A 12,196-nucleotide genomic window follows, 5' to 3' on the forward strand; every position below is an offset into this window, starting at 1 on the left:
TGATGTAAGTGAGGAAATAAAGTCCCCTACTATCATTGTATTATCAATGAGTTTCTTTATGTATATTATTAATTGATTTAGATATCTAGGTGTTTCAGGTTGGGGGCACAAATATTTATAATTGTTAGATCTTCTTGATGTATAGACTCCTTAATTATGATATAATGCCCTTCTTCGTGTTTTGTTCCAGTCTTTGTTTTAACATCTAGTTTCTTTGGTATACGTATGGCTACTCTGGCTTTCTTTCTTTCTTTTTTTTTTTTTTTATTTAAAAAAAATTTTTTAATGTTTATTTATTTTTGACAGAGAGAGAGAGAGAGAGACAGAGCATGAGAGGGGGAGAGGCAGAGAGAGAGGGAGACACAGAATCCGAAGCAGGCTCCAGGCTCTGAGCTGTCAATGCAGAGCCCAATGTGGGGCTCAAACTCACAGACTGCGGGATCATGGCCTGAGCCAAAGTCGGACGTTCAATTGACTGAGCCACCCAGGTGCCCCTCTTTCTTTTTTTTAATGTTTATTTATTGTTGGGAGGGGAGATAGGAGGGACAGAGAGAGAGGGAGACAGAGGATCGGAAGCTGGCTCTGCAGTGATAGCAGAGGGCCTGACTTAGGGCTCAAAGTCACGAACCATTAGATCATGACCTGAACCGAAGTTGGACACTTAACGGACTGAACCACCCAGGTGCCCCATACTCTGGCTTTCTTTTGATGTCCATTAGCATGATAGATCGTTCTCCATCCCCTCACTTTCAATCTGCAGGTGTCTTTAGGTCTAAAATAAGCCTCTTGCAGACAGCATATAGATGGATCTTGTTGTTGTTTTTTTTTAATCCATTTTGATACTCTATGTATTTTGGTTGGACCATTTAGTCCATTTACATTCAGAGTAATTATTGAAAGATACGAATTTAGTGCCATTGTGTTACCTGTAGAGTTGGTGTTTCTGGTGATGTTCTCTGGTCCTTTCTAGTCTTTGTTGCTTTGGTCTTTTTTTTTTTTTTTTTTTAACTCCATTCAGAGTCCGCCTTAAAATTTCTTGCAGAGCTGGTTTAGTGGTCATGAACTCTTAATTTTTGTCTAGAAAACTCTTTATCTCTCCTTCCATTCTGAAAGATGGCCTTGCTGGTTAAAGAAATAGCACAGTTGGGACTCAAATTCAAAGTCACAGAGAATGCTTTTTTAGAAACCCTATGACCGGTTCAGATTTTGAAAATTATACTGCCAGTTTTCCCTCTGCTGTGTCTACTGGGATTGTCTGAGACTGAAACCTTGAGGGACTAAGTGATAAGCCCAATGTATCCCAAGCTGTCAAATGTGTAACCTACCACTGAGATACAATTTTTTACTTTGATAAATGAAGGCGTGGACACTCTCCCTAGGGCTTGACTTAAAAACACGCATCTGGGAAAGGTTAGCTTTCTCTCTCTTCCTTCACCCTGACACATTCAGATTCTGTGAATGTGATTCACAGAATCACCTGTGACCAGGGCTGGCTTGTGAAGAATGCTGCATTAAAGAGGAAATGCATCTTTGCTGCAGAACTTGTCAGCCTTTAATAGTGTCTAGATGAACAGGTTTTTCCAAACTTATTTGATCACGAAATAACATGTATGTGTGCATGTGGCTGTGTGGTTTTTCTCAGGGAACAGATTTTCAGCATAACTGCCCCTTAAGAAATGCTGTCATAAATTCTCCTGTCCCCGTCTGACATCAGTCTGTGGAGGCAGTGCCCCTTACTCAGAGCTGCTGTCATGATGACAGGACCCTGAGGTGAAAGAGCTGAGAAAAGACTTCTTGCTTGACTCACACGTTTTCTGTGGCTTCCATTACTCTCTCTTTGTGCCAGAGATTCACAAAGCTATACGTGGAACCCGAGTTCTCGTTGAGCTCCACGCAAGTGCGTTAAATCTGGGATGCAACATTCAGCTTAGTAACCTGGGCATCCTCCTGCTGAACCTGCTCCTCTCCTGTATTCACCAGCTCGGGGAAAGGCCCACTAACCTCCATGTTGTTCAAGTCAGGCGTCCTAGGCTACCCTCTGTCCCACCTCACAGCATATTATCAACCCCCGTGTCCTATAAATTGTCCCTTTGCCTAAATATTTCTAAAATCAGGCAACTTCTCTCCTACTCCAGAGCCATACACTAGTCCTCATTTCTCACCTGTTTTACTGCATCCCAACCTCCTTCGAGATCAGCTGGGGGTGTTTTCTTGCTCACCCTAGCAAGGAAAGCCTTCTAAAGATGATAATTTAATCGTGTCATTCCCCAGCTTGCAACTCGTCAATGGTTTCCCCTTAGGTTTTTGGTTTGGTTTTGTTTTGGGTAAGTAAGCTCCACACCCAGTGTGGGTGGGGCTCAAACTCAGGACCCTGAGATCAAGAATGGCATGCTCCACTGACTGGGCCAGCCAGGCCCCCTTTAGGTTTTAAGCGGCCCCTATTAACTCTTAGAACTCTCAGCTGGCCTCTCCTCCTCCCCGACCCCCAACACCATGGCCCTGCCACACTTGATGCTGAATTCCTTTGAGTTGCTTGAAACAAGTCTTTATCTCTCTCTCTTTCCCGCTCTCCCTTCCTCTCTCTTTCTAGAATATCCTCTCACCTCTTCACCTAATTCCTACACATTCTCCATATCTCGGTTCCTCCAGGAAGCCCTCAAAGCAGGACTAGGTACTCCTGCTACACGCTCCCATTACCCACACGTATCCCCTTATCACTCATTGTTTTTATAATTGTCTGTCTTCGCTATGAACACAAAGCTCCATAGGTAGGTTCTGTGTTTCTCTAGTGGATGTTGGATGATTGCGTCTGGCAGGCCAGAGGTGTTCTATAAATATTCGAATCGCTTTAGGTAGTGTGAGGCCTGAAAGTTAGGGTAACTGAAGATTTGGGAAGGGAGGAACAAGTATGAGAAAGAGACGTCAGGAGAATGAACATCTGTGGAGGGAGAAGTGGTTATGAGAGAGGGCATTTTAGGATCATCAGAAAGAATGTCTCAAGAGTTGTTTGCAGCAGAAATGGACACTCATTTTAATGTAGAAAACTCTTCCTTTAATGTACCCCTCTCCGGATCCCACTGAGAAGATCTGGTCTAAGTGCCTGACAGTTAGACGTGGCTGTGGTCTGGGAATCAGGTAAGAGAGGAGAATTGTATGCCCACTTAGACCCAAACCTGTAAGATTTTATTGAGAACTAATACTATTTCTGACCATGAGATGTTTACAATCCATTTGGAGAGACAAGGAAAAACCCTGAGAATAAGACAATGTCAGGGCAGACTGTGTTGTTGAATAGTCCAGGAGAATGCTCAAACACTTTGAAAAATGAAATCAGGAAAGAGATAAGCAGAAACTTAGACTCACAGTTTGGTCTTCTCAGTGAGTGGTCTATTGATCAAGCTACATAGGTCACAGTGGTACCTGGGAGAAATCATTGGTCCTCATTTAAGCTCTTTGCTTTTTTTAAAACTTTCTAGGGGAGTGAATTTGTTCTTATTATTAGAAAAAAGTCATTATTGAAATATGAGCGGAAATAAAAAGCCCCAACTTGTTTTTCATCAAGTTACTGAAATACGCAAGAATAATCGAGTTTGGGAGGGGTAGATGCTTGAAAATTGCAAGCCCGTAAGCTCCAGTGGGCGATTGAAGTTAACGAGTAGCACAGTGGATTTTGCTTATGGACTCTGAGGTTAGAGTTTTGAGGAGAGCACAATAGAGTATCATTTGTAAAAAGAAAATTCGTTGTGCAATTTGATCGCTATTATATCTTAGAAATAAATATAGGGCGCTTAAAATTCTAACATTTGGCTTTGTATGTTTTGGATATTTCCAGGGTTCCAAAAAACCATCCATGTTGAGAAATAAATTACAAATCTGGGTTTCAGCAAGTGAGTATTTATTGTCTAGTGCCCATATCATTCTCAGGGTTTAAACTAAGTAGCTATATCACAGACATTATGTAACTGTTTGGCAGTATGGAACTTGGGACAATAGTATCAGTGGGGCACTGCCATAGATGTATGCTTGCCAATCTATGTCTTATTGGACTAAGCAAGGCAATATCATGGTTGGTTATTGTAGCTATGATAAAAAAAAAAAAAACATAGTGTCTTAATCCATTCCGGCTGCTATAACAAAAATACCGTAGACTGGGTGGTTTATAAACATAAACTTATTTCTTACAGCTCTGGAGACTGGGGAAGCTAGGATCAAGGCACCCGACTTGGTGTCTGGTGAGAGGGGGCTTCCTGATCAAGTTCTGTCAGCTAGATAGGAACTAAGCAGATATCACAATCATTAGCTCACTCACTGGTTAGGGAGACGGTCAGTCCCAGGAGGATGCAGAAGAAGTGGTCCCCTTGTGCTGAAGGCTCATGATTTCCACATGGAACTTATGACTCTCTCTTATTAGGGTTCTGTCGTCTTTGAGCTCAAATGGGTGTGGATAAGTAAGAAACCACCAAAATTGCATGACACCGTAGTGCCGACAAAATGGGCTTTCTTGCCCTCCTGCCTGAGCTCAGAGAGCAGAGTGACAGGTCTCTCTGCAAACACAGTTACTCTGTGATGTGGCTATGATCTCCTTTCCTGACCACCCCCCGACCCATCCAGTCTTGACTGTGTGTCTATATCCCCTCTCATTTATCAGCAAAAGACTGCACCACCCTAGGACAAGAATTAAGAACTTATAGGTCATTCTGTAGCATCCCCTTCATTTCTCCTCAAAAGAGATATAAATCTGAGTGACAAAGGGGTCCTTTTGCAGGCCAATTCACTCCTGAGGCTCAAAGAACACATATGTCAGGGTGCGGCCATGCTAACTTGAGGTATCCAGTGCCCCCCAAGGACAGGCATCCTCAGTAAGCCTGGGGATGTCCTTGGCAAGTGTTGCTTTGAGATTCAACTTGTAGACAAGTCAGTTACAGAGATATAGAGGCTTAAAAAATACAGTGCAGGTAAACATCCTTAGAAGGCTGGTAATCCCAGAAGCTGTGGCTCTCTCTAAATACTCTCTCCTTATTCTCCTCTCAGGGCACACCAATTGTCCTTGGCCTTACAGGGCATGAATTGATCCAAATGTGAGCCCCTCATTTTTGTATATCTGTCCAGCAGGGAAAGTAAGGGAAGCTAAAAGGAAAAGGTCTAGTTAAAAAAAAAAAAAAAAAAAAAAGGTCTAGCGTGTGTGAGAGTGTGTGTGTGTGTGTGTGAGTATTCATACATAGCAGCAAAACTCTTTATTCAAATGAAGCTTAAAATGGAACAGCGATAACTAAGAGAGATAAAAGCAGAACTGCTCAGAGAACACAGAGGTGGGGCTCCTCCTCTCCGGCCTTTGGTGGCTTCTTAGGCTTCTCTGCCCAACCCCAAGGAGAGAAAACCACTGGCCGCTAGTTGCCTTGCCAGTGGTGGGGTTTCTGTTCAGTTGTGGGACCAGGGGCTGTGGCTTCTCCCGTCCTTCAGCCCTCACTCGCTTGGAGAAAGACTCCCCAGGCTCCGAGTTTCATTGCCGTGGCTCAGTGGAAATAGGAAGCCAGTCCTACACCCCACAGCTCCTCTTCCCCATTTGGGAGGCTGAGAGTTGTGGCTTCCTGCAGAAAGAATAATGGGGAAATGCTTTTCTCAGCTGACAGCCACAAAACACCCAGAGGCTTCATTACCTCATTGGAGGCTGTGATCTCGTAGGAGGCACAATGTGGGGCTTGGGCCGTCAACAGGCCTGTGAACTGTGACACACTATGCTCTCTCCTAGCCAAGTATAACAAAATGGTAATCCTACCGGCAGTTCTGGCGTACCCAGGGGGAGCTCCTTCTGGTCCCTGGGCAAGGAGAAAAGCCACTGGGTTTTGATAAGTGGTGTGGTGTGGGGGAAAAAGGCCTGGACTCAGAAACAAAAATTCTGGATTCTCGTCATTCTATAATTACCCAGGGAAAGTCCACCCAATCCCCTAAGGGATCACTTCTCTGTGAAAGAAAATAGATAAGGTAATCTGCACATTCTCTCCGGACCTTAAAAATTCAGAACATCTATGACCTTATAATATCGAAAATGAATTCCTAAAAAATAGTAGTTTGGCTAGGATGTGGTGTAGGAGGTGGAGCCTAGAAGCAGAGGTACAACAGCTACCATTTACTGAGCTCTTCCTGTGGTCCAGACAGCACACTCCACATGTTCTTACCTAGTGGCAGTGTGGAATAGGCACGGCATCTCCTCCTTTGCTACAGAAAGGCTAAGACTAGCCTGTTCAGGTAACTTGCCCAAAGCACACTGCTAGAAAGCAGCAGAGCCCAAATGAAAAACTTGCCCATGACCAAAAGACTGCTCACCTTTCCAGCTATCCAGCTTCCTTGGGAGCTAATCTGACAGTCTAATACTTGCTGAACCTGTGGATAATTGAAAGCTGACCAGGTCTACTTTTCCCAGGAGTACCCTAAGGTGATCTCACAATACTTTCCAGGTTTACAGGACGAACAAGAAGAGTGAAATTCTCTCTTCAAAAAGCAAAGCCCAGAGCACTGGGTGGCTCAGTTAGTTAAGTGGTTAAGCACCGAACTTTGGCTCAGGTCATGATATCACGGTTCACGAGTTCGAGCCCAGCATCACTCTCTTTCTCTCTCTCTCTCTCAAAAATAAATAAACATTAAAAAAAGGGGGGGCACCTGGGTGGCTCAGTCGGTTAGGAGTCCAGCTTCAGTTCATGTCATGATGGGTTTGAGCCCCCCATTGGGCTCTGTGATGAACGCTTGCTCGGAGCCTGGAGCCTGCATCAGATTCTCTGTCTCCTTCTCTCTCTGCCCCTCCTCCTCTCGTGTTCTGTCTCACTCTGTCTCTCAAAAATAAATAAATGTTAAAAAAATAAATAAATAAAATAAAAAGCAAAGACTGAGAATGCTTTCAGACACCCAGCACAGACTCACATGTACTGTTTCCAGCCAGGGCTTTGAGTAACCTCCATGAATGAGAAACATAATCTCTTTACTTAACTTAGAAAAAAAAAAAAAAAAAAAAAAAAAAGGCAAGAAAAGTTTGGGCAAGACATATTTGTATCCCCGGCACTGGGGGAGCATAATCTGAGAAGCCAAAGAGGCAAGGAGCATCTGAGTGTGTGTTGCTGAACTCAGCTTTTCTACTCTGAAGTCAACTCAGCTCTTTAGAGTTGCATAGAGCAAAGAACAAACGCATGCCCACCACACCCTGTGTTCCAAGTACAGAGAGCACGTGACGTCAGAAAGGGAGTGACTAGGGGCAAGAGCCTGGCTGAGCGCCCGGGGGGGAGGAGGTGACACTCAACTACAAAGCCCCAGCTTCTAACTGAGCCTGCCCCTACAGCAGGAGGGGAGAAGGAGACCTGTGGATATTGTCGTGGGTCCTCTGCCTAGCCTCGCCTCCCCAAACCTTCACTTCCCACTGTGAAGTTCTCTAGTGCAAGGGATTAGAATATGCTCCGCCTAGACCAAATCCACTCCAGAGGAAGAAACCGGAAGCTCCAAATTCTTGATGGATAATTGATGTCTCATCGTTATTACTATGTTATTTTAAAATAAGTTTATTTTTGGAGCAAAAATGAGCGGAAGGTTCAGAGAGCTCTTATATCTATCTCCTGGCCGATGTGAAAATTAGTAAAAAGAAACCTTGTTTAGCGTGGAGTCGGGAGGCCAGCACGGGGAGCTCTCACACCTTACCGCGCTGTCAACTGCCTCCCCAAGAGGAAGAAATGGACCTGGAGCCTGGATACTATTTCACTATCCCAGCGGAAAGGGTACAGTCTCTCCCTTTTGCCTGGCAACAGCCCACCCAATGAGAGACTATCACAACTCAGCCAATGAAAAGTCACTACACTTCCAACTCCCAGTTTACCCCAATGAATTTTTGGTTTAGAACGTCCTCCCCACGTCCCACTTTTCCTCTACAAAAGAGCCCTCCTCTCCTTTGTTCCCTGGGCTTGCCTGTGGTTTTGCCGTAACCTGCTAGTTGGGAATTGCAATTCTGTGCTACTCTCAAACCCGTTTCTGTTAGCAAGACAGCTGGCGGTTTTATTTTTAAGGTTAACATTACTTGGCCGTCTGAAGCAGGAAGAAGACCCCCCAACTCTGAGGCTGGTGAGCAAACAGGTGTCTGTACCCACGGAGCCAGCTGAGCTCCCTGCTTTCTCGCCCACCCATGGGTTTGAGGGTAAGTTTTCTCCTCGATTGCAAGCTTCATTCTCTTTTGTGTTCAAGCTCTCCAGGCCTGTGGCGAGCACGCTACGAAGGCGTACACATGAGTTGTGTCTTTTTGACAGGGTCCGCTTTATTCAATCATAGAGCAAGGTTAGTATAACTGAAAGCAGGTGCAGGGTTCCAGACTCCATGAGATAATACTATGCATGTAACGTGGCTTCATACATGCCAAACAAAGCAAAGCATAATACAAAGGCACACAACAAACGAGATACAAAAAGGGGTAAGAGTTAACAAATCAAGTGTGAAGTCCGTCTGTGAGCTCGCAGTTGAGATGAGGCCAAGGTAGGGTCCTGGTCAGTTCTCGGTACTTACGGCTTATTATTTTCAGGCTGTTGGAGGATCTGTGTTATGTTCAGAGATCAATAGGGCAGAGCCTTTGGCGGCACTTGTCTTTCTGATGCAGCCAGACGTGGAAGAGTCAGCGTCAGAGTCTGACAGTTTGCTGCAGAAGGTCCTTCCTTTTTAAAAGGGGTTTAATCAGTCTTGGGACTTTGCAGGTCTCTTCTGATTCTAGTGATGATCAGCTCTGGGTTCTTCCAGGCTCTCTTGGCTTTGCTGGTTATCGGTTCTGGATGCCATCAGCCTGTGCTGGTTTTAGTGATATCTGGTCTTAGCTGCAATACCTTGGCTGCTTATGTCACTGCTTGACACGAGTGATTGCTTGACAGGAGTGACTCCATCTTGTTCTCTACATCGCACCCAGAGATTCCTCATGACTAATCTTAAGGATCATTCAGGAATCAACTACATCTTTAACCAGATCAGCACTGTGTTTTTATTCTGCTAACTTGGATGAAGGCAAATCTAAGTCACCCAACCATAGTTCCAATGAAAATCAAACAAAATCAAATCAATCTCAGATCCTATGAAATGTCAATTGACATCATAAAATGAACATCACACTAAATAAAACAAGTTCAATTGTTTACAGTAAAGCAAAATTAAGGATTAAATCAGATATCAGTCAAATCAGGTTATAAAGTCAAATCAGAATCAAAACTAAAACCCAAAGTCACATTTAATAAGAATTAAGTCAAGTAAGAAAAGCCAAACTAAATCTGAATTTAGTATTAAGGTAAGTGAAATTATCTTAGTAAGTAAGTCCATTAAGGTAAGCTAAGAAATCAACAAAACAACCAAATGAAAATCATATTGTCAAGTACAGGTAGGTAGAAGTCCACAAATACATATGAGATCTTCATTATAGGCTCACAGAAAAGAATGGCAAAGGTGTGGTTAATCAGTCTTTTTGTAATTTTCCCTTCTTAAGCCTCAGGGTGCATAACATTATAATAGCATCTTCAATAAGATATGGAGCAAAGATAATAGCTAAAAGCAATGAGAAAGATTTCCTTAATGGATTTCCAAATATGGGTAGAGAAATAATTCCTGCCCACCTGTAAGTATTTTTAAGGGTTATACCCAGACCAGAACAAATATAGCCAGAACAAATCACATGTTGAAAAGGTTTTGTTAGCAATTCCAGGAAGGAATATTTAATATGTAAATTTTGGATCTTTGAGCTTGCCGAGTAGACACCATGAGCAAAGCTCACCCTCCTGAGTTGAAAAAATTTACGGACAAGAAATTACCATTGAAATTAAATGGTGGCAGACGTGGCCAAGGAATATTGCGGGGCTTCCATCCCTTTATGAATCTTGTGATGGATGAATGTGTGGAGATGGCAACTAGTGGGCAAGAGAACAATATTGGAATGGTGGTAATTCCAGGAAATCGTATCATCCTGTTAGAAACCTTGGAACGAGTATAAACAATGGGTGTGTTCACCGGAAGAAACCAACCGCTTTCACATGTCCCCTCCATAGCATCTGTTTTACTACAGTATAAAAATCAGGTCGTGCATTTTCATATTGAACTTTTATGCTAAATAAACTTTCTTAATAGTCCAAAAATGCTTTCTCAGGCATTCTGAACATGAAAAATTGAATGGTAGCTCTTACTCTAGTTTTTTCTAACACGGCTGTTCCTGGTTGAGACTGATTTGTTCCAAAGCTTTAATGCATTAATACGGAAGAATCTGATTAAATGTGAGGCGTGACTAGGATGGCTTTTTTTCATCTTTTAATGGAAAGATCAAGAACCTGCAAACCTGAGCAGATTTCTTCTGAAACATTAACTGTAATTTTCAAAAGTCTTGTAATAGTTTTGATGTACTCTGACTTTTCCAAATACATCTACATTCCAAGTATAGTGCAATTGAAATAAAACACAGGAAGTAACGATACAGTTGTTTATTTTGAACATAAACGGGGAAAATTTTTTTGAAGACAAGAACAGAAATAGAACTCCAGAGAAAAACAAAACAAAACAAATAATATGTAAATTTTGTGTATCTCTGTTTAATGCAGCTATGTTGGTGTTGATGAGTTTTGAGGGCGCATGAATGGCCTGTGCAGGGTGTTCAGAGTGGGTTAGCTTGTTTTATGGGCTGCTAGGTTTTATGGGATCTTCTAAGCTTCCATCTAAAAGCTGGTCAATTTTGTCAGTTTTACCCAAGGTATTTCTGTTACTTTAGTATGCTAGGATGTTGGAAAATCTTTATATGAATGTTCTGAGATAAAAATACCCATCATAGTAACATTATTCAATGTCACATTAATAGCATACAGTATTTTAATGTACTCATTGTCCACGGTGATGACAGTATCATTCATCATAGAGTGATTACAGAATATGACCTCTGAGTTCTTAACACCAGGTGTCCAGTTAAAATGTCCCATGTCTAGGAATACATTTTCCTTGGATGTTCTTGGAAAAGGATACAGATTAGCACTGATTTCTTTTTTTAAAATTTTTTTTAAATGTTCTATTTATTTTTGAGAGAGAGACAGAGTGTGAATGGGAGAGGCAGAGAGAGAGAGAGGGATACACAGAATCTGAAGCAGGCTCCAGGCTCTAAGCTGTCAGCACAGAGCCTGACTAGGGGCTCAAACCCACGAACTGTGAGATCATGACCCTAGCTGAAGTAGGACACTTAACTGACTGAGCCACCCAGGTGCCCCAGATTAGCATTGATTTCTAATTCACACTAGGTATAATACATGCCATTAGACCATTGAAATATCATCTCTTTGGGTAGTAAATAGCCATCAATCCAGAAGGGTACATGGGTTGCCAAAAGAGCTGTGTTACCATGTACTTTCATATGTGTATGTGTCAAATGCTAATAGACTTTGACCCCCTAATAGTCTCAACAATGAAAGTTTACATTGTCTTGTATTGTCACAACCCGATGGTCTGGAGGTGTCCAACTGTAAGAGAGACTCCATCCAGCCCAAAGAACACATTTTACCTGTTATAATAATGTTTCTGATATTATTCCGTACTCTCTCCAGTAGGTTACTGATTCTACAGTAATTTTTTAATTGTTCTCTTAGGTAGAGATTTCTAAGATTGAGTAAATTCTGTTGGAAGGTTTGGAGCTTATGGCCAGTGTTATAGTTAAGCTCCAGGTGCTAGGCATGGTAATCATGCATAAGCAAAATAATAGAATGTAGATCTCTGAACACTGAGGAGATTTTGGAACCTAAATTTCCTACTGCAGTAAGTAGGGGGTTTACGTGTTTTTTAAACACAAAATAGTTCCTGCTCAATAGTCTGGATTTCTCCTTCTTGAATTCCAGAGATAATTAAGTTAAAGATGATGTCTAGTCCTACCTGCATTGTTAGAGATATTCTAATCTAATTCTCTTGATGGGTGGCAAGTCGGGCAGTTCGTGGTGGCTCTTCCCAGCTCTGTTGCATAAATTTCACATGCAGGTTGTATATACAACAGTTTGAATTGTTTCTTTTGGAAGGTTACTTCAACTCTATGCCACGTAATTTGTATGCAATTCTCACAGGGTTAAGTAATATAGGTTCAAACATAGTTGGTCTGAGAATTTTTGGTGTTGGGTCAGTAATGCCATGTGTCCATTATGGCTCCCAATGGAAAGTTCTCATACAATGTGTAGTA

At 42.4% G+C, this 12,196-nt stretch overlaps 1 long non-coding RNA gene and 1 pseudogene across 2 annotated transcripts; one reads left to right on the top strand and one right to left on the bottom strand.

Moving 5' to 3' along the window:
- Nucleotides 1-5,169: 5,169 nt before the first annotated feature.
- Nucleotides 5,170-7,148, bottom strand: LOC132672931 (uncharacterized). Of its 2 annotated transcripts, XR_013557089.2 has the most exons (4): nt 6,916-7,148; nt 6,658-6,821; nt 6,325-6,381; nt 5,170-5,588 (listed from the first exon to the last, which is right to left on the bottom strand). It is a non-coding gene; the product is annotated as an uncharacterized LOC132672931 (long non-coding RNA). The 2 variants fall into 2 exon arrangements; XR_009607784.3 differs by lacking the exon at nt 6,325-6,381.
- A 2,612-nt stretch (nt 7,149-9,760) lies between these two features.
- On the top strand, nt 9,761-10,187 carry LOC132673212 (small nuclear ribonucleoprotein G pseudogene; annotated as a pseudogene).
- Nucleotides 10,188-12,196: the final 2,009 nt, after the last annotated feature.

Source organism: Panthera onca, chromosome C1 (assembly GCF_046562875.1).
Source record: "Panthera onca isolate mPanOnc1 chromosome C1, mPanOnc1 haplotype 2, whole genome shotgun sequence".
Taxonomy (NCBI): Eukaryota; Metazoa; Chordata; class Mammalia; order Carnivora; family Felidae; genus Panthera; species Panthera onca.